Source organism: Nipponia nippon, unplaced genomic scaffold (assembly GCF_047370975.1).
Source record: "Nipponia nippon isolate SJK-2023a ecotype South Korea unplaced genomic scaffold, ASM4737097v1 scaffold_28, whole genome shotgun sequence".
In the NCBI taxonomy this organism is placed as follows: domain Eukaryota; kingdom Metazoa; phylum Chordata; class Aves; order Pelecaniformes; family Threskiornithidae; genus Nipponia; species Nipponia nippon.
The window spans coordinates 3,499,750-3,519,780 of record NW_028262345.1 but is presented as its reverse complement, the minus strand read 5'-3'; the positions used below and the strand labels follow the sequence as shown (position 1 = coordinate 3,519,780).

Genomic DNA, 20,031 nt, shown 5'->3' with positions numbered 1-20,031 from the left:
CATTACTGAGAGGTATTCACTTGAACATGCATCAGGATTTTATGATCTAGCAAGTGACTGCTTTAACCTCTTCATTTTGAGCCAAGTAAAGGTTAAGTGGATAGAAATGCAGAAGACTAGTGGAATATGCGATGAAGGATTATGTATCAGTTGGGAACTATCTGGACCCTATATAGCTGCTTATTTCCAGAAATTCTCATCCTCCCCAGTTTTGACTCTACACATTTGAGAGGAATTTTGTTTTGGGGGATGAAATTAAGATGCATAAGATACTCACCACACTTCCAAGTTTTTGCTTTTGGGTGCTGTGAGCCCTTATCCAAAAGCAGCATTAGAGTTCCATACTGAGCCATCAAACACAGAGTCTGGCCTCATTTCAAGTCATTATTATGAAGTTGGATCCAATTCAGCAGAAGTCTTCTGTGTTTCAAAGAACTTCCATAGACCTAAGATTAGTTTTTTTTTATAAAACCTAGCATATAGGTTTTGGTCTTTTTGAAGTTAAGAGTTGATTTATAGCAGGACATGAAAGCCAGAGAAAACTCAATGATTTGGAATGCTATCATTGCAGAATCAGGAAAAAATAAATGAAATATTACATTTACCAGTCAAGTTTAGAAATAGTTTTCAATCAATAGGCTTTTGGAGTTCTGATGTGCTTAGTGTCCTCAGAGGAGCACATGTCCCATTCCCACAGGACTAACTCTCCACTTCACAAGTGCAAACTTTATGCACACATAGCTCTGACAAATTCTTTTGACAAGAGTCCCTTACATGCTGAAGTGTTTTAAGATCATTGCTTGAGACAAATACATCAAGCTAGAGCAGGGCTAGGAAGATTTGGAGGAGAAAAGCTTGAGATTGTTTCAGAGGACAGCTAGATGAACCACATTTTATCACATTATATCTCCTTATTAAGGATACTTCATTGAAAGATAGGCTTATGCCACTAATTTTAATGAAACAAGACTTCAAATACAGAGATAAATTATTCCCAAGCCTTGCATGTAGTACTGCATTCAACTATCAAAGGCAGATCCAAACCCCGAGGCTCATGCAGATTTTTGCCGTCACTGAACTTTGCCAGCTTCTGCTCCAGAAGAGGTTATAAAATGTATTTATGAAATTTGCCAGAGATTTTACTGGATTTCCTGAAGTATAGTCCTCCCCGAAGAATCATACTGGCCTCTGCTCTGAAGTCAAGAGCGTTCAACAGAAGTATTCAACTTGAAATCACAAGTTGATTTCCCAATAGCTGATACAAGGCATCCTGAAAGTACACTTACGCTACCAATCAAGGGTCACTCATGTGGCCTTTACTGCTTTCCCCAGCTCCCAAAGACATACTGCCATTCAGCATATGCTGTTCAGTTCCATACATCCCAGCTTACGGTTCTGTAGTAGAGGACAATAAAGCTTTGCCCATATCCATGCTGTTCTCTAACCTTCACAAGGCTAAGGCATTTCATTCAGAGACATGGGTTTATGGATAAGGGAGACTGCTGTCCACAAACAGCGACCACTGTTTCCGCTACTTCAGCTCAACAGATTCCACCAGCCCTAAGTGTCACTTCCCACAAGACAGAGCAAATAACATGCAGCAGGCATCTTGTTCCACCACCATTTCTTTAAATGGCAGAAGAACACAGAGCAAGGTGACAGCTTTTATCAAATTACCAAGGTTTTTGATATACCAAGTGTGATATTACATCTCAAAAAGAATCAGAGCCGTCTTCTCTCGGACAAGACGATTTCATACACACTAAACATTGACTCAGCAGGTCAGGAACCCCTGTTTTATTCTTTCATTAAAAACCCATTGGGCATCACAACACTACAGCTCATCTCCTGTATCAAAGGACAAAGCCACTTAAATTCCCTATCTTCATTCTTAGAGGTCTATTTTTCAGGCCACTAAAGATAAAGCAGTGTCCAGGAAAGCAGGAGAAGAGCACAGCTGAGACTAGGAACTGTGTAAAACCAGACAGTCCAAAGGACAGAAGTACACCAAGGGTAAAACAACCTGGACTTCCCCCCCAAAAAAGTCAAAGAATCCCAGAGGCTGGAAAGAACCTCTAGAGATCAGATCACTTAGGTGTACACTACCAGTACCTTCAGGTTGCATTATTCATGCATCCAGCAACCCTTCCAAATATCAGTTTCCTTCATCCCTTGCTAACAATATTCCCTGTTAATATGAGCTAGTTTAGGACAGGGAAGTACAATAGCCAGAAGTACATTTCTATGGGGCAATACTTCAACAGCAGTCTAGAAAATTTTCCCAGTTAACAAATGACTGGAAAAAATCTCATGCCGCATAGCATGCAACATCACTATAGACTGACAAGTTAAACACATACAGGCTATACAGCAGTCTCCTGTCAGAAGCATTAGGTCACTAGATCAGATTTTCTGCCACTTGTCCCAGTGCAAAGAACTTGAATTCTATCTTCCTCCCTAGGGCTTGCAGGTTATAGCAGGTAGGCAGCATAACTCACTGACCTTCAGGTGTGAATCTACATACCACTATGCCAAGAACCACAAGGAAGGCGTTACTCCGATGGCTCCAACTAAGCCAACTGACATCTAGAGAGTCTGTGCTCCTAAATCAATGCCTCCTAACAGAGAAAAAGCGTCACTTGTTAAAACCTGCATTCTTATGTGTCATTTCAGAGAAAACAGAGCAAGGGCTCGATTTCTAAGCAGCTGCTGACAATCTAGCAAGCAGCAGACTTTTACTTTGGGAGCAATATATTACTGCTTATTTTAAGAAAATCAAGAACATATTGTGAAATCCTACCTCTGAAGAGATTAAGAGCCGAAAACATTAAGAAAGCAATTTTACAGGTAGCATGATACAATTTTTTTTTTTTTAACATACCTTGTACTTTTATCACACATCATCAGGGTATCTAATTTATCATATCACAGGTTAAGTGGTTAAGAGGCCACTATTCTCCTCCTTTTCCATGCTGGGGACTGATAAGGAATTAAATGGCTGGTCCGAAATCAGAGTGTCCACTGTGCATCAAGGGAATTTTTGGACTTCCAGGCTCTGGTCACATGAAATCATGCCCTTCCTTTAAAGGCAGTAAACTTGGAAGAATTGTCAGGCAGTTGGTATTTGGGGAGAAAGATGCCAAAAAAGTCAAGGCAGCATGAGATATTAAACAGAAAAATAGCTGATTTTTGCAGGTACTTAACAGGTACTTGTTACTTTCTCAAAAGCTGTATTAGCTATGCCATTAACTATGCCATAGATTCCTGCAAAATACGAAGCAGATATGTTAGAGGAGTGATGCTTAAACAAATGGTAAGGGTTTCTTCTCCTAGTGCCAGTTTGCATCAAAGCCTTAATGCTGGATGGCTAGGCTGCTATGGTGATTTGTGTTTTCAATCGCTTGTTTTCATATTCTGACTTCCTTTTGACATTGCAATCACAGGAAAGTCAAGAATTGAGACCCTTCATGAAATTGAACTGCAGCCTAATTGATGGCTCAGAAAGTTCCACACAGACAAAAGCAGAAAAACATAGGTTTGAGAGCTGGGTCCATGAAATCTTAGCAAGGAAAGAACCCTGAGAAAATGAATTGTATTCCATGAGAAGTACAAGAGAATAATTTTCAGAGCAGGGGGTGTTTTTTCTTCAGTTTCTCCTTTTGATCATCAAGATGTATGCCAGCAGCCCCAAAGCCACTTCAGTATCAAATACAGTAGAAGAAAATTACAGTTCAAACTCCCACCAAAACAGGAGCAATACAAGTTCAGAAGAAACCTGCTATGTTTTTTGAATATCACAGCAGGTATGGAAACTGATCTTTAAGGCAACAAGAACAATTATTAATCAAAAGAACACAGCGGCTGGGGAAAGAACAGCCACAAGAGGCCCAAGGAGGACTAAAAGTCTCTCCCCTACTTTTGGGGAGTGCTCTGCATTCTAGCTAACACAGAATAAGCTACCCTCAGTAGAACAAAATAAATGAGATCATGTAGCAGCGAAACCTAGGGAAATCTAACCTTTGCATTTTTTCTTCAGGGGAAGAATAAGGCTACCGATTTATTCTTACACTCCCTGCATATGAAGGGTGCGGCACAGGAAAGATCCCAGCAGATCAACTTTGCTAAGTGGTACGCTGCTAGCACTTGAACACCTGCACAGTTTTACTTAAGTACTACACTCACACCAAGGACAGAGTCCAGGAGGCTGAGGAGAAAGAATGAGACTATCCTTAAAACTATATTCTTTCATACAGACAGAGAGCAGAGAAACTTGTCCATGAACTCTACCTGATTTGCAGAACAGGAAGAGGGTACAACATCAAGCTAGTCTAGATGAGAAGGTAGAAGCTTTCTCACCCAATAGTAAAGGTAGGAGTACAAATTTCACTCCCAGTCCTTCAGCTTCTCTGTGATACCACCAGGTAGCCCAAACCCTCCTAACAGGCTTCAGCATGTCTCTTATCTCCAGAGTCACACCCAGAACAATAAATCCTTGCTCAGAATGCATAGTTGAAGCAAGTCTGGATGGCTCTAGGCAAGGCTCCAGACAAACTTCCAGACAGCTCACAGAAGTCAAGGGAAACAGCAGTACAGTACCTGTCCTGAAGGAGGCTCTTGCTTCTCACAACTGCTAGAAGAGAACAGCAATGTCACTTGCCGATGAATCTATGGTTTTGTATAACAATACAGCAACTGATAAATAAAAAAAATACAAGCACCCAGAGTAGCATTTAAATGAAAAGAACTGCCAAAATCAACTGCAAATGAACTGGTAACCAGTGAAGAGAAACTAAAGAAGCAGAATGTGATCATATTTCACAGATACACTGCTGTGTCTGGAGCAGCATTAGCAAATTACTGAGCAATCCCAGAAACAAAACATTACAATAGATTCCTTTAGTACTGAAGGCCTGAGCTAAGCATTCTGCTCTGGTAGCATTTACTCAGTCCATTATTTCAGAGATAGCGTGTCAGCAAAGGAAAGGAAACCTCAGTTCTGTTATTTACCTACAATTACTTCCTCTGTGCAGATACACATTTGTAAGTTGCAGCATTTTTTTCTCCAAACACTGGGGTAGGCAGCTACAGAACAAAGTAACAATAATAATCACTCTCACACAAGCATCCTATTCCCAGATGATCAAGCTGAAAGGGAAACAAAACAGCCTGTTTACCTCTTACAACTCCCACCCCTGCAAAGCCTTCACATATGAAAAGTTCCTCTGCAACTAGGAATTCCTGCTCAATTACCACACATTAGAACAACTTCAGACTACTGAATTTGATTTTGCTACAAGCATATTTTCTATAGCATTTTGTGATAACAGTGTATATTGTCTCAACTGCCTAGTTTTCCAAGGCAGTACAAAGTATTCCAGAAAATTTCTTGTTCTTTGTACTGTTTCAGACACAGGAACATAGTAGTATTTAGGGGAGTCATGTATTCATTTAATGCCCATAGAGAGGCATAGTAAGAAACTACACATAGAATGCACCAAGATTTATGCACAGTGCCTGGAAAAGCTGGGCTTATTTACATGAGCTTTTCATTTTATTTTACATAGCACAGAATTCAGCATCCAACCAAACCAGAAAACATCAAGCATATTCTCTTCCTTCCTCACTGTCAAACACTGAACTATTAATCCAATTGAAAATAAAAAAAAAAAAATCAAAGTAGCCCACTAACTAAACCAAGTGGCCTCAGAGAAACACATTTATGTTTTATTGTGCAGCCTGCTGCATTTGTTCACACAGCTTGCTGCCAGGTAACAGTAACTGGATACAACCTTGCCAGAAAAATGGCTCCTATGAAGAGGTTGCATTAGCTGAGGATGAAGGACAACTAGCTGTTGTTCTTGCTTCTGAGGCTATTTGCTATAGACAGACACAATACAATGCCAGCTACCTACAAGATCAATTAGAAAGCAGAAAGACTCAACCAGGAAATTTTCATCACTGGAGAGTACTCAGCTGACCCATGCCTGCTAAGCTGATTTCCACATCAATGGACAGCATTTTTGTCATCATCCTAGATAAGTTTAGCTCACAAGCTACATACCTGCTTCAGAGTTTTCATGAGGCATTCAAACACTACCACATTTTTACTTTTAAGTGCCTTTTCCACACCCAACTCAAAAACTAAGTAAAAACTACCTGTGATTGAGCCTTCTAAGAGATTATAAGCCAGTTAATGTTAAGCCATACAATGAAACGCAAAATCGTATCATTTCTACATGGTTCTACAAGCCATTATTCCGCCCTCTTGTCCATTTCAGCTAACACAAACCAAGAGCAATGCCACTGTGCTACAGTCCCTGTGATGGCTCCTTTGTTGCAATCTAATTTAATAACCACCAACAAAAAATGTCTGGCTGGTTCAGGAGTAGCAGTTGTTTAATGCTTTAATTGGTACTTATTTTAAACAGTTCATTATAAAAGGCAGCACTTTCTGCCTGATTTTACAGCCTACCTGACCTGACAAGCAGAAGGCCAGCCACTCAGATCAAGCAGGGACACTAATTAACAAGCCCCAGGTCAGCTCTCTTTTTACTAATACATTAGGTGCTACAGTAGGGTCACAGGGGAACAGAGGCAGCATGCCAAACAGAAAAAGCTTTTTGTTTCCTTGTTCCACCTCTAGCAAGACAGCCCACAGATAGATTACACAGGCCAACACCTCCAGCATTTCAACAAAGGGATTTGGAGAACAACCTTGGGCAAGAGGCTCTGAAACAGTCTTGCAGGACTTACTATAGGTCACCTACTTTCCATAGGGGCAATCCAATGCCCTAGAGACTGCACTGCATCAGGAAGGCAGCACACAAGCATGACCTCCTTTATGTTGCATCTCTCCACTGCAGAGCAAACTCATCTCTGCCATCATCAAGCTAGGAGCAGTTCTACACAAATCAGTGAGGTCTGCAGTGTTTTGCTAGGAAAAGACCAGGATGAAGTGGAGTCTGGAGCCAAGCACATTAGCAACCCTCAACATGTAGCAAATTAGTGCCCACATTTTTGGAGATCCAAATCTTATTCCCAGGTCCAACATTCACTCATTTCAAGGACTCAAGATCAAGTCAGACCGATATCTCTAAATGCAGCTGCTTCAGCCTTATATCAGTGGATTTCAGTCACCTCTGAAGATGATGCTGAGGTATACTACCCTTACCTTCATCTCAGCCTACCTATAATCCATCTGAAGCTGTAATCACTAACCCTGTAAAGATACAACCGTTTTAGGGTAACTTCTCTTCAGCAAGTTTAACTGAAATGTGAAGCCCTGATATAAAGTCCATGCAACAGTAAATACCTCTCTAGGGGCTTGGTAGAAAACTTTCCTTCTCTTTAAAATCAGGAAGCACTAGGGTTCATTAATAGAAAACAGACCTCTAACAACAATAGACAGACTAAAGGAAATGCAACTATTTCAAAGTCTAACTTCTTTCAGAAAGCTGTATTTCCATGAGGTATTTCTGTGCCTCCTGGTATGATTTTCTTTAAAAAAAAACATTTACATTGTCAGTGGGGAAAAAAAAAAAGACACATTCAGCTCTAACACTACATTAAAAATTGCATTCAGACCCAGCACAGAGAAACCAGAGGCCAGATCTCAAGCAAACTGGAGTTTGAAGGGATCAACTGACATTCAACATCTCTACTAGTTCAAGAATAAAAAGGCATATTAGCCAGTTAAACCATGCAAGAAACAACTATGAGAAGGAAAAAAAGCAATGCACATTAAGATACTATGCAAGTTCTTTATCCCATTTGTAAGTGCCAGTTTCCACGAAGTCAATAACAAAAAGTAAACAATTTGAGACCCTTTTGGAGCTCAGACAGAAAGGTTAAGCCTTGCCATAACCACTCAGTGTAAAAGTAGAGCCACAAGAGAAGCCAATTATCTCACAAATGGGTAGCATGGAATATCATCTTTTTTAAAAAGACACAAGGAAATACAGTTCTCCACAACATAAACAGACTTTCTTGGGAAAACCAAAGCAACTCAAGACTTGCAGCCATACAGTTCTGACTATGCAGCAGCAAAGTACCACATGTTCAGGTACAATCTTGAAGTTAACTAATTACCCAATTCTAACTGTAGAAAAGCATCACTCTTGAAAGAAATCACTCAGCTCTTCCTGCCACTCGTCAAAAATCAGGGCACATGGAGAGCACCTGAGCTTCCAACATTCAATTCACAAATCTATAGCACAGGCTGTTACATAATATGTTTTGCCTCTTACATTTCAACTCTTCCAAAAGTTTGTGGCTGTGGCAGTATTCCTTCGTTCACTCAGGAGACTGTGTACAGTAAGGTTCCAGGTCACTGGCCTTTGAAGGAAGAATAAGAGGTGTCTTCTCAAAGCTCTGTTGGCAGCACAATGTAGCTCAACTTCTGCCGTGACACCTTCACATTAATGCCTGAAATTCAGCAAGCAAAATGAATCACTGAGGATGACAGGCAGCCATCTTTGCAGCTGGATTTTATAGATCATTTTGAACTTATAGGGTAAAGTTTTTCATTCTTTGTCTTGGTTATACAATACTAGCTGCTAGGTACCCCTAGTGATGCACGGTCCCTTAGAAAGAGACATTTATCCCAGACTCACAAACAACCAGCAACCAGATATTCTGCTATGCTGACAGCTTGACAGCACTGTCAGCTGGTTACTAGGTCTTCTGTCTGTTCCAGTACTCCCTTCAGCCCTTTTGCACACTTACTATTGTCTTCTCTACCTACACCTGGATATGCCTGTCCTCATTCACGTATGCTTTTACATTTTAGAGTGGCACTGAAGAACTCACAAACCTCAGTAGAAAAAGGTATTAACATACCACCCTGTGCCATTTGGTGCTACATGTAAGGCAAACAGGTGGGTGAAAGCTTGAGTCAGAGACATCAGTTAGCTCTCATAAGCCTGCAGAAACAAGACTTACCCTCAGCTGGTGCTGCCATTCCTACTGGATATACATATAAAGCTTTTCCAGTAAGAAAAATTCTATTAGTACCAGAGATGCTCTGTTTCAAATGGAATTTTTTCTGAAAGGTTTTCCAACTTCCTTCCATTAGTAGTCCCCAATAGTTTCTTTTAAGGTGCCCAATCAGAAACTTCTCCCTGCATAAATAACGATCCCTTTTTAACCTGAACTTTGAATGCCACTGCTTTTAACATGCCACCTCAAAGCCGTCTGACTTCCATTAGTAGATGGAGCAATAGGCAGGCAGGATATCCATTCTGAACTATTAAATATCAAGGCAGCAATAAATCTGACAAATCTTGTAATATTCAATTTGCAAATGCAAAACAAGTGTTGAAATTTAGCCAATCAACTACCGAGTTATTTGCCTTTTTGCTCATTGCAATTGGAGAAAATGAGGGTCTGTGTCAAAGGAAAGCAGTTAAGGTTTACATCACCAAATATGGATATAAGCAGCCAGACAGTGCTGAAAAGGGGAGAACAAGTACAAGACTGAATGATTCTATAAGAAGGGTCCCTTTTGGATTCTTCCCTATCTCTATTCCCCACCCTCCCTGAAGCCTGTTCACAAATCCCTATCTCACTTAATATCTTAACACTGTCATATTTCAAGCTCATAATTAAGTGTGAGACAGCAGAAACTTATTCTTTTCACGCTTACTATAACATATCTACACATTAATTTCCCGTTTAATTAATTATAATACTTCTCACAAAAGCGTTTTTTTCCAGAGAAATGCATAAAGCTAAAAATATTTCCCTAAATAGTTCAGTCAAGCCATATATTTGGCAAGTTTAGCTTTTAGATACAGGCTTGAAGAATGAAAGCGATACTTCAAACTTAATTGGAAAAAACACATTATGTGGAGATTTAATACCCGTTATCAATGACCACAGAAGTCAGGCATTTGCTGTATACTTTGCTGCACTCTCTCTTAAATAGCTTTTTACTTCCATTGTATTCATTGTGACAATTACAGTCTGAACATCAAGGCAGACAAGCTGTGCTACACAATAATACATTAACATCAAGGAAAGGAGATGATGCTATTAATCAAGAACAGCCTAACAGTGATCTGGTCAGCAGCATCTCTAGGGTATTCCTGTGTTACTTTGTTAGAGAGAGGACAATCACAGAACCTAAAATACAACATTATTTCAAAGTCACAGTGTAGTTAACCTTGTATTTTTTTTTCCATCACAGCTTTCGCAGCACTGGGAGAGTGAGAATCGTTTTTAGAAATAGGAAAACTGGACAGCATAAAGGGAAGCAACACATGTAAGGTCACAAAGTGAAACAGAAGCAGACACAGGATCAGAACCTCTGATTTAGTCCTGTCTTTACTGCTTCATCCAATGGTTTTCTGCAAAAAAGGGAACAGTAACAGCTACAGGCCATTTTTATACTTTTAGATATTAGAAGTTTATCTGAAGGTGTGACACTCCACATCTTTCCCCATAGCTGACAATACAGAAACTAAGATGGTTCAGACGCTCACAAGATGCATTTCTACAAGCCAGACAGAACCAACAGGGCTTAGCATCATAGCAGTAAGAGCACCTGTGGGACACAACTCTCTCCAGACTTTCCTGGCGCTCTGGAGAGGCTTTTGGCCTCAGATGCATGGAATACCTTGATACAAATCACTATTTTAGGTGGTCATCTGCCATACGCAAATATAGGGGACTAAGTTCAACCCAGTCACAAATCCTGAGGCTCTCTACTCATCTCCTCAGTCACTCTGATTTTAGCAGTAATACAGAACACTTCTGCTGAATTTCCAGAGGGCCAGGCTAAACCCTCACCTAACTTCATTGCACAAGAATTAAAGCAGGACCAATTTCACAGACTCCTATAACAGCAAGCTGGAAGCACTTCTAAGCGCAATAGTTTCATTATTCGATACCTTGCAGTGTGCATCTGCTGAAGAACACTATTTGCAAATGATAAATTGGAAGATGTTATTTTTGGAATAATGCAAGTTTGTCACAAAATAGTGTGTCGGAAGTAAATCCAAGGCCTTGAGCATTTGAGTAAACACCTTTGTGCCTTAAGGAGGAAGAAAGGAAAGATACATATGAAGAGAAGATGCAGGAACAACTCCTCAGCTAGGCTGATGAAAATTATAGATAGATATCAAACAACTTTAGTGCAGTAGCAACTGACAAAGCAGTTTTACAACTCATTTAGGAGCCATTATTTAAGCATCAGCCAAACTCCGAATCTTAAGAGTTTTAGCAACTATCAAAGAACTATGTTCAAGTATTTCCAGGATACCTGACGACATCGTGTAAAGTAACAGTTGCATAGATGAAGGATGTAGAACGTAGCCTGTACTTAAGGTAGCCTACATCTGAATTCTTCCAAAGCCCTGAGATGAAGCTGTGAATATTATACATTCAGGCCTAATAACTGGCTTGCCAAAATTACTTAAAAATATATTGTAGTTCTTTGCTCATCACAAACTCTAAGAGGAGATCCTCTGTAAAATGTACTGTCCGCATAATCTCAACACATGGATTTTTCTGGTAAATTTTTTCCTTCTTCAGAAAATTTAGTAAGGCCCTTCTTCACTGAATCCTTAGAGTACTTTAAGCACCTGAAAAACACTACCAAAAATTCAGCAGGAATAACATTTAGAGCATATCCTGAAAAGGCTGTTTTCAGTATTGCATAGAAGCAAGCCAGAACATGAATGAATTGCTTGCTTCTAAGCTGAAGCTCCTCAAGACAAACCCTGCATTGTAGGAGGTAAAATACATTAGCTGTATAATTACAGCAGTTTCCAATACAAAGTTACTTGTTCCAATTATTGCAGCCTTTGAATATTTCTTCTTGCAGATACAGGAAACCTTATACATTTAAAGGGTTACACATTGCGTATATTTATCAAGCGCCATGAAAAACTGCAATCCTTTGAAGGATGCCTGCAATAGTTCCTCCCGTACACTGTACCATTTTTCCCCACACAGCACCTCTTCATTTCTTTTTTGTGTTGATTATACTTAATATTCAGCCCATCTGATAATTTCAGGAACTCTCCTCCAATTAATAACATGCAGATTTATGCAGTTCTCTAGTTTGCATACCTGATTTCCCCACACAGTTTGTCTGCTTTAGTATAATTCCTCTGATGTTTACTTTGTTTTAATATTCTTGCAGAGTTAAAAAGGAACTATCACTTGAACATTCATTATTAATTTATCTTAAGTATCTCCAATTAATTCTCTGAATAGATTGGTACTTTATGACATTTGTTATTGATTGTTTGGAAGCAAACTTCCAATTACCAAAGGAGCACCATTTTCCTAGCTCAAAACTTGAGTTTGCATATTCTTCTACTAAGCAGTCTTAAAGAGGCAGCATTCCTTTTCAGAGTCAAAATTGTAGCCCAAATGAATATAACAGCCCATAAATCCCCTATCTTTACAACTACATCTCAGATACAAATAGAAATCAAGACAGACTGCTTTTAGCACAGGCAACCAAAGCCTACAGTTTTAGCATCAATAGCATAGCAAGAGGATCCCAATTATATGCATCTTCACCATTCTTCTGTGGTAGGAATACCTAAGCTTAGCACAAAAGTCTTGTAACCCCTTAAGATACAGATACAAAAACTAGAAAGCTGAATGATTTCTTGTCTAACAGCCACTGAAACCAAGTGAGCAAGAGGCCTAGAAATACTGCCCAAAACCTGAAGAGTCTCGATTTTAGCACTATTCTTTTCCTTCACTCCATCACTAGGGACAAGAACAGCATCTGAGCATTAGCACACAAATGGAAGGCCACTGGGATTATCATCTTTCATTTTTTAAAACCTCCTCCCCTGCTACTTGAATCCTTCGTAAGGGGGCATTTAGCTCAGAATCTCAGAAGCAGCAAAAGTCTAAAGCAAGGATGAAGAACTCCCTTGCTGCCCCCCCAACCCTGCTTCCTCTCAGCTAGAGAAAAAGCAAGAAAATCCTTCACTTTCTGTCCAGGCATTTTTAAGAGACAGTTATTTTCAACTTACATTACTGCAACCTGACCACAAAAGCAAGGAGTCCAAGTTCAACTGGCTCTTTAGCAGACCAAGATTCACAGACTGCACAGCTCAATGAAACAGGTCCCAGTAGAATCATACACATATTGAAAAGGACGAGCAAGGCTGCAGGTCAGTAAAAGTGAGCAACGGTTCAGAACTGGTAAGATGCCCCAAAGACTGAGGATCAGGAACACTGCAAAGAATCAGTTACAAGAAATGGGGCTAAATAAAAATCAAAAGATCAGCTGAGAGACCAGACCAAGAGCAACATAGACTAACCGCAAGAATAACACATCCTAGAAAGTAATAAATCCTGAGAAGGTTGCCAGAGTCCTCACGGGCAACTAACTTGACTGACATCTCACAGAGCTCTCCAAGCCAACACTATCCCTAAGCAAATAAGCAAGGATCCCTAGGCAGGGAGGCGGTATTACAGCTTTGCAGATATCAAAAGCAGTATTTTTAAGAACTGTACAAAACCAAAGTGCCACAAGAACAAGTGAAACAACGGAAGTACAGGAGATCAATTCTACCTACAAGGTCTTCCTTCAGCAGCTGCCAAAGCCCAGGCACTGCCTCTACCCAGACCCAGGGAAGTTCTAATTCTTCAAGCGTTTTCTACTGCCCATCCTGTCACCAGACAGCTCATTAACTGAAGGGAGTTCCTTACACTACAGAAGCTCAGGAGGAAGAAGGAGTAGCTGTGCTGCTCCAAGTTGGCCTCACTAGCTAGTCAACATAGGTCAAGGCCAGAACCCCCTTTTGACTGGGAGATCCAAGAGGGGAATTCTCAGAATAACCACTCCAATTCCAAGCTCTCAATCACAACAGCATCACCACACAAAGGGACCCTCACCCTACCCTCAATCCTCTGCTTAGAAACATTCTTAGAAACTCTAATTGGAGTGTGAAGTTTAAGCTCTCTTCCCACAAACTCCAAAAGAAGTCAAATCTTGCTCTTGTGGAGCCTTTTAAAAGCCACTTTTTTTCCTTTGCTCAAGTTTTGATTTTTGGAGGCAAGATATCAACCTAGAAAGCTTTACAAGATCTTAGGTCCATACAATGCTCTGGTAGAAACGCATTGCTAACACACTCAAGCTTTGGCTGTAAAGATACTCTGGCCAAGAACACAAAACCAGGTTCATCAGAATTACATTTCTAAAGAGTATGCCTTGGCCACCACCAGACGATATCATCCCCAAAGGGGACAGCAAGTCAGTTTTGATGTCAGCCAGCTTTCATTCTAAGGCAGATGGATGTTCTCTGTGCCTCCACGAGTGGTCCAGCCTTATCTCAAGATGTTTGAGCCTGATAATGACTTTTAGTGTTTGAAAGTGTAACAGAAGGAGTTGAGACCAAGAAGGGATAGGACTGAAATAAGACAAAACCTGTTGCAGGAAGTTATTGTAGAAAGACAGGAAAGCCTTCAACAGCAAAAACTAACACATGCCTCTTTCTTACCTGAGCTAAAAGACTGCTCTCCATTGTTAGACATGCAGTATTTTTTCACTTAGCATTTGGAAATAATTGGTATATAGGTAGAAGTGAGCAATTTACTAGCCAAGTCTCACATACAGTACTGAGCATTCAAGTTTGACTTACTAAATCCATTTAACAAATATGACTTACCAGGTGTACGTTTCCGCCTGAGCTAAGAAAGCACCACAAATCTTACTGAATCAAGAACAGGAATTCAATGCATGAAGTGCAAAGGAAACTATCTTACAATAGCAGAAAGGTTAGCATGAAGATTAAGTCTTCACTGCACACTGGGGAGAAATCACCTTGAAACAATGCAACAGCTTTTCCTCAAATAAAAAAATAATCTACTGATAGATAAATAAACCAGGCTACAATCAAAATAACCTCTTCAGGTCTTTTGCTGCAACTTGCATGCCCAGCTCCGCTTCACAGGACAACTCTGCTACAGCAGCATCTACATGGAGCAGAGGCTGCGCGAACCCAGCAGCTCACTGATGCAAGCAAGTTTCCCTTATCTACCATAAAATGCAGAGTGAACCTGGAGCTGTTTCAACAAGAACCCTTTCCTCAGTTTGCATCTACGGCAAGAAGAGCTCAGAAACAAAATAGTTTTTTTTTTCCCCAAGTTCCACAGGAGACAAGAGCATCATTCCTAAAATACTTTCATCTTTCCAAAGCCATTAAGTCCTACAGAACTCCACAGGCCTTCCACACCATAAGGCACAAGGAGTCAGAAGCTCAAAGGTAAGATAGCACACACCATCAGCCCCTCAGATGAAGTCTAAGCACCTCTGTTGACTTTTTCATGGACACTGTTGATGTGCAGTAAGGATTTCAGGTATGTAAAAGCCCACCACATTAGAGCTATTAATCATAGCACCCTAAAGCCTCTTTCTAGAAACACCATTATTTGGGCCCATGCCCATCTCCTCTGCTTCATCAATACATTTTCACTCATTAGAAAACAAAAAAGGGCAAAGTGAAATACAGTTCTCATTTAGCTGCCTATGTCAGTCAATAGCTAAAAGCTGCAAGGTTCTCCTCAGCCTCCTTTAGTTTTCTGCCCCTTCTATCACACACTGTTGAGCAACATGAGTTCTGAAAGCATCCTTTACCTAGGGAGCTGCATGATTGACACCGACAGCAAGGAAAGAAAATGCAAATGGAAAAAGATGCAAGTGTGGGAACCTGCTCAATCTAACTGAAAAATAACTCATTTAGCAGAAATCGTTTAGAGAAATAAATGCTGTCAGAGCCAGAAGTCAAACAGTAAATAAGCCTTACCCAATTTAAACATGTAGCTGCTTAAAAACATTCTTCACAGTAATGTGCAGTTTAAGCACTTAGGAGAATTGCCAAGAGGTGTCAAAATAGTAAAAAGAAGTTTGAAAATAAAATTGCATGTAAATAAATCCCCCTCAGGTCTGCCAAACATCTCAGGCTCACTAACTACAACTCTATACTATATTCAAGAGAAAACTACTTTCCAGCCACATGTAGCCAGAGTATGATTTTCTTCTGCCACCAGCATAGACCATCTTGTTCTGTGCCCCCAACCCCAAAATTCCATCCTCAGTTTTGTGATATTTGGCGTCTCGGTACCTTTGCACTCAATCATCCTTCAAATACTCAGAAAGAATAAAAACATGCGTGGTCTGCTTTATTATTCTTGTTTGTTTACATTTAAATAATATTCTTAACCATATATCCCCTCAAATATTCTCATTTCTGGTCACTTCACTGGAAGAGTCGGGCCTCAACAAGATACATACAGAATCTAAACTTCACCAAGAAAACAGGAGAACAATTGTTTAACAGGGATCTAACAGACATCTGTCAAAAATCACAAGTAGTATGTGCAAGGTAAACAGGGAATTTAATTCCACAGTAAGCCAACTAGGATATAGCTCGTTAAGACATCAGGTAGCAGACAAAGACAAATGCCCTTGACACTACACAACACTACTACACATACACAGTTACTATTACCTATTACACATAACTGCAAAGCATACCAAATAATGCTGTGAAAAAAACAGGAAATAAATGGTTTGAGGTCTGAACAGATTGGTAAGCGAGAATAAAATTCTGGAAGAGGTCAAACCACATTCAATGCTTAAAAGATGCTGCCACTAAAAGCAGCTTAGACCACCTCTTAGGACTAAATACATTTCTTGCATTACCACCTCTTAGGACTAGATAAATACATTTCTTGCATTTCATCTGATCATTTTCATATCCTATTGCTACAACCAATTACAGAACTCTTAACAGCTCTGTGCCTTATGGCCTATCTCATGCAAAAGTTAAACTGCCACTTTACTGGGCTCTGTCCTCCAATCACCCACATTAAAATAAATCAACAGCCAGCTCCTAATAATGAAAGCAAGCCTTAGAAGTGCTACTAGACACAACAGTTTGTTTTTACACATTTACCTTGCAAACAGAGACAAGCACTGAAGCCCACCAAGCTTTTGCCAGCATGCAGCACTCCCACATGCTCCTCATCATATTACATGAAGCTAGCCATGCAACCCGGTAATTCCCTGCATGTAAATAAAGGTGAACTTAGAGGTCTTATGGTCTTTAATACCCACTTTTTTCAAGCACAGAGAAACCCATCTTGGCCAAGAACAGTGAACTTCAGTTACCAAATCAGAAAAGGAATATTCTTGGTTTCCCATTCCTCCTGCCCAATTGTTCAATTCTGAGCCTCTCCCTTTCCTTATTCACAAGAGGAGATGCATATGCCTACCCTGCTTGTTTTCCCCAGAAGCACACATTTCCTTTCTCTTGTGTGAGCAATAGAAAGTAGTAATTAGCGTAATACTAACAGCCTTCTCTTCAAAATACTGTTTCTATTGCAAGTGTCTTTTCAAAGAAAACAGTATCAGCACTATGCATCGAGGCTGCCAGCCACCTTATCACACACTGGGACTGAGATCTCTTGAGCTAAAGAGACTTAAACTGGATCAGTAACTTCAACAGGAGACTTAAAAATCCTATTACTGCAGAGTTATATTGGCAATACAGCAGACTTATGCCCACATTTCAGCAGTGCCTTAGGAGAGGAGAGTATTTGCTGACATTCTTTCCATCTTCACTGCTTTCTGGTCATAAGGTTGCAACTCTACTTGCATATAAGCATAAGCACTTTTCCTGGCTAGAATCCAACATTAACATAATAATGACTTCCACAACTGTCACTACTACTGGCTACACCAGGTACAACTACAAACAAACATGCTGCATTTCCTACAAGTTATGTTTGAGTACATTTACTTTGGAAATTTGCATACAATACATAACATCCTTTGTGCATAGACACAGCATCATTCTACAGTGCAAGTCAGTAACAGACACAACAGGCTACAGAGTATGGAAACACCCTTCCCAGCTCCACCACTACCTTCTTACTGGTCACCCATTTTATTTCTGTAATGCCATTTTTTGACCATTGAATTGGGGACTATTACTCTTGAATCTCACCTCACAAGGTGAAGTTAGTTGGTGCTTCCTAACATCTTTGAAATCCCCAGATGAAACAAGGGTTCTAAACATCACTCATTAACTGCAAATGCACACTACAGGAGAACAAGTGCAAAACAGGTTGTCAGCTAAGAAACTCCTGTGGGCTCAACAGTTGTGGTTAGGAAAGACTCCCAAGGGGAAGAGAACAACTGCTTCTTACTTACATGTTCCTCATACACCACCACTCTCCCCTTATCCCACATTGTGCTAATAGCATCCAAAGGGAGCAGGGAAGAAGTATTAAATGTTAAATAGCTATCAGTGTCCCAGTTTGCTTCAGACAAAGCTGGTAAATCTGGGCCTTGCACCTCAAATAGAAGCTAAGGAGTATCCTCAGGAGCATGCTCCAGCAGAACATAGTCCTGGCAGCACACTCCCCTCATCATAATGGGATCCAGGCTATACCACAAGGCTAGTCTGCAAACCAGCCCAAGAAATATTCACCAATTTTTTTTTCAGAGACTGAAGTTTCAGCATCTCAAGTTAAAAATGCTAATGGGACTTTTTCCATGAAGTTTGTGTTTCCCCTCAAGGGCCTTAGTACTGCCATACAAAGCAAGATATCCCCTTTCCATCCCCTGCTTACAAAATGCACTTCCCTGTCCCTTTCTCTTCATCTCAGTTTATGAATTATGGAGTGAGTAGCAAAGTGCTTTTGTATTCCATTCAGGTAAGAGTAGAGCCTCCTCTGTAATAAGGATAGCATTGCTCAACACAGCACTCCTGAAAAGGGCCTTTTTCCTTGGGTAACTCTTCCTTTTTCAGACACCCCAAGGCAGAGTTGATGTACACACCTGCCACAGTATGAGCATCTTCATAAGCAAAGCAGAATGGAAGCACCAATAGCAAAGTCTTCTCCCATGTGAAGCTGCTCAGGAGATTCAGGAAGGGAGAGGAACCACTGGTTTCTATAGTTCCTTGTCTGCTCCTGCCAAGAAACACATATCCTGTGAGAGATAAACAAAGAGGCACATACAAACCTTAACAGCCCAACTTTGCCTCCCCTGTTGCTGCCATGTCTGTCAGTATGATTTCTAATTTTAAGAGTTCTACAAATACAGATTTGAACCTGCAACCCTTAACATGGACCTCCAATTTACTATGCAAGTGTCACATTTTAAATGAACAGATGCCAGGTATTTCAAAATCCCATGGAAGGTCTAGTTTGCTGGGGGGTTCATTTCATGGGAGACTACCAAGACTAAAGAAAGTTTTCTGCTGAACTGCACTGAGGTAGTCTCTACCCCAATTCTGGGCATTTAAGTAGGCTGACAGAACCTAGAACTTTCTAAGATGCCTTTTTTTTGGCCTTTGCAAGGCAATTGTCCCATGCATATCCCTCCAAAGCCTGAGGGTGTTTTGTACCGTGCTATCTACTATTCAAAGCTATTTCTCTATTAATATTCAGTCCATAAACACTGCTAAAGTTAAACTGGACATAGAACATAACAAGGCTCCACGCATTGTAAACAAGTTTTATACCCTCAAAATACTAAGCACAAGATACTATGCATTTTATTTCTTAAAGAAAATCAACCAGAACATGATCTCTCTTGATTGCTGAGAGCTATTCCCATAAAAAGTCTTGAAAAATACTTCTAGCCCTACATATTAATCAGCCTCACAGCACCAGCACAGAAATCTGACTTTTAAAAGACTAGGAAGGCAAGTTCCATACACAGGAGCTAGAACATTCAGACAAAAGAGAACGTATCAGCTCCAATGCAAATCCCATCAGTCCTTCAGGATGACGGCACACTTTTCAGGATTGCATCTAAGCTCCTGACTAACTACAGTCAGACAGGCCAGAGGCAGACCAGAAAGGGCTTTCACCACACCTTACATTAAGCTCAGCACACATGTTTAACCCATGAAGATTAAGAGTCTAGCCCCACACAACAAGTTAAATTTCTAAAACCTGGCAAGTAAAGGTCAGCCAGCAAGGCTGGAAAAGGACAAGAACACCACCCTAGAAGAGCAAACTAAACTGCAGAGAAGTTAAATGGCC

At 40.3% G+C, this 20,031-nt stretch overlaps 1 long non-coding RNA gene across 2 annotated transcripts in view; it reads right to left on the bottom strand.

Moving 5' to 3' along the window:
* The window catches only part of LOC148054987 (uncharacterized), a 55,149-nt gene that overhangs the window by 8,548 nt on the left and 26,570 nt on the right, over positions 1-20,031 (bottom strand). The window contains exons 4-5 of one of the 2 annotated variants that reach the window (XR_015706078.1): positions 18,818-18,951; positions 8,247-8,424 (exon numbers count right to left, since the gene is read on the bottom strand). This is a non-coding gene — a long non-coding RNA (uncharacterized LOC148054987). The remainder of the gene's footprint in view (positions 1-8,246; positions 8,425-18,817; positions 18,952-20,031) is intronic. The other variant, XR_015706079.1, reaches the window with a different exon arrangement.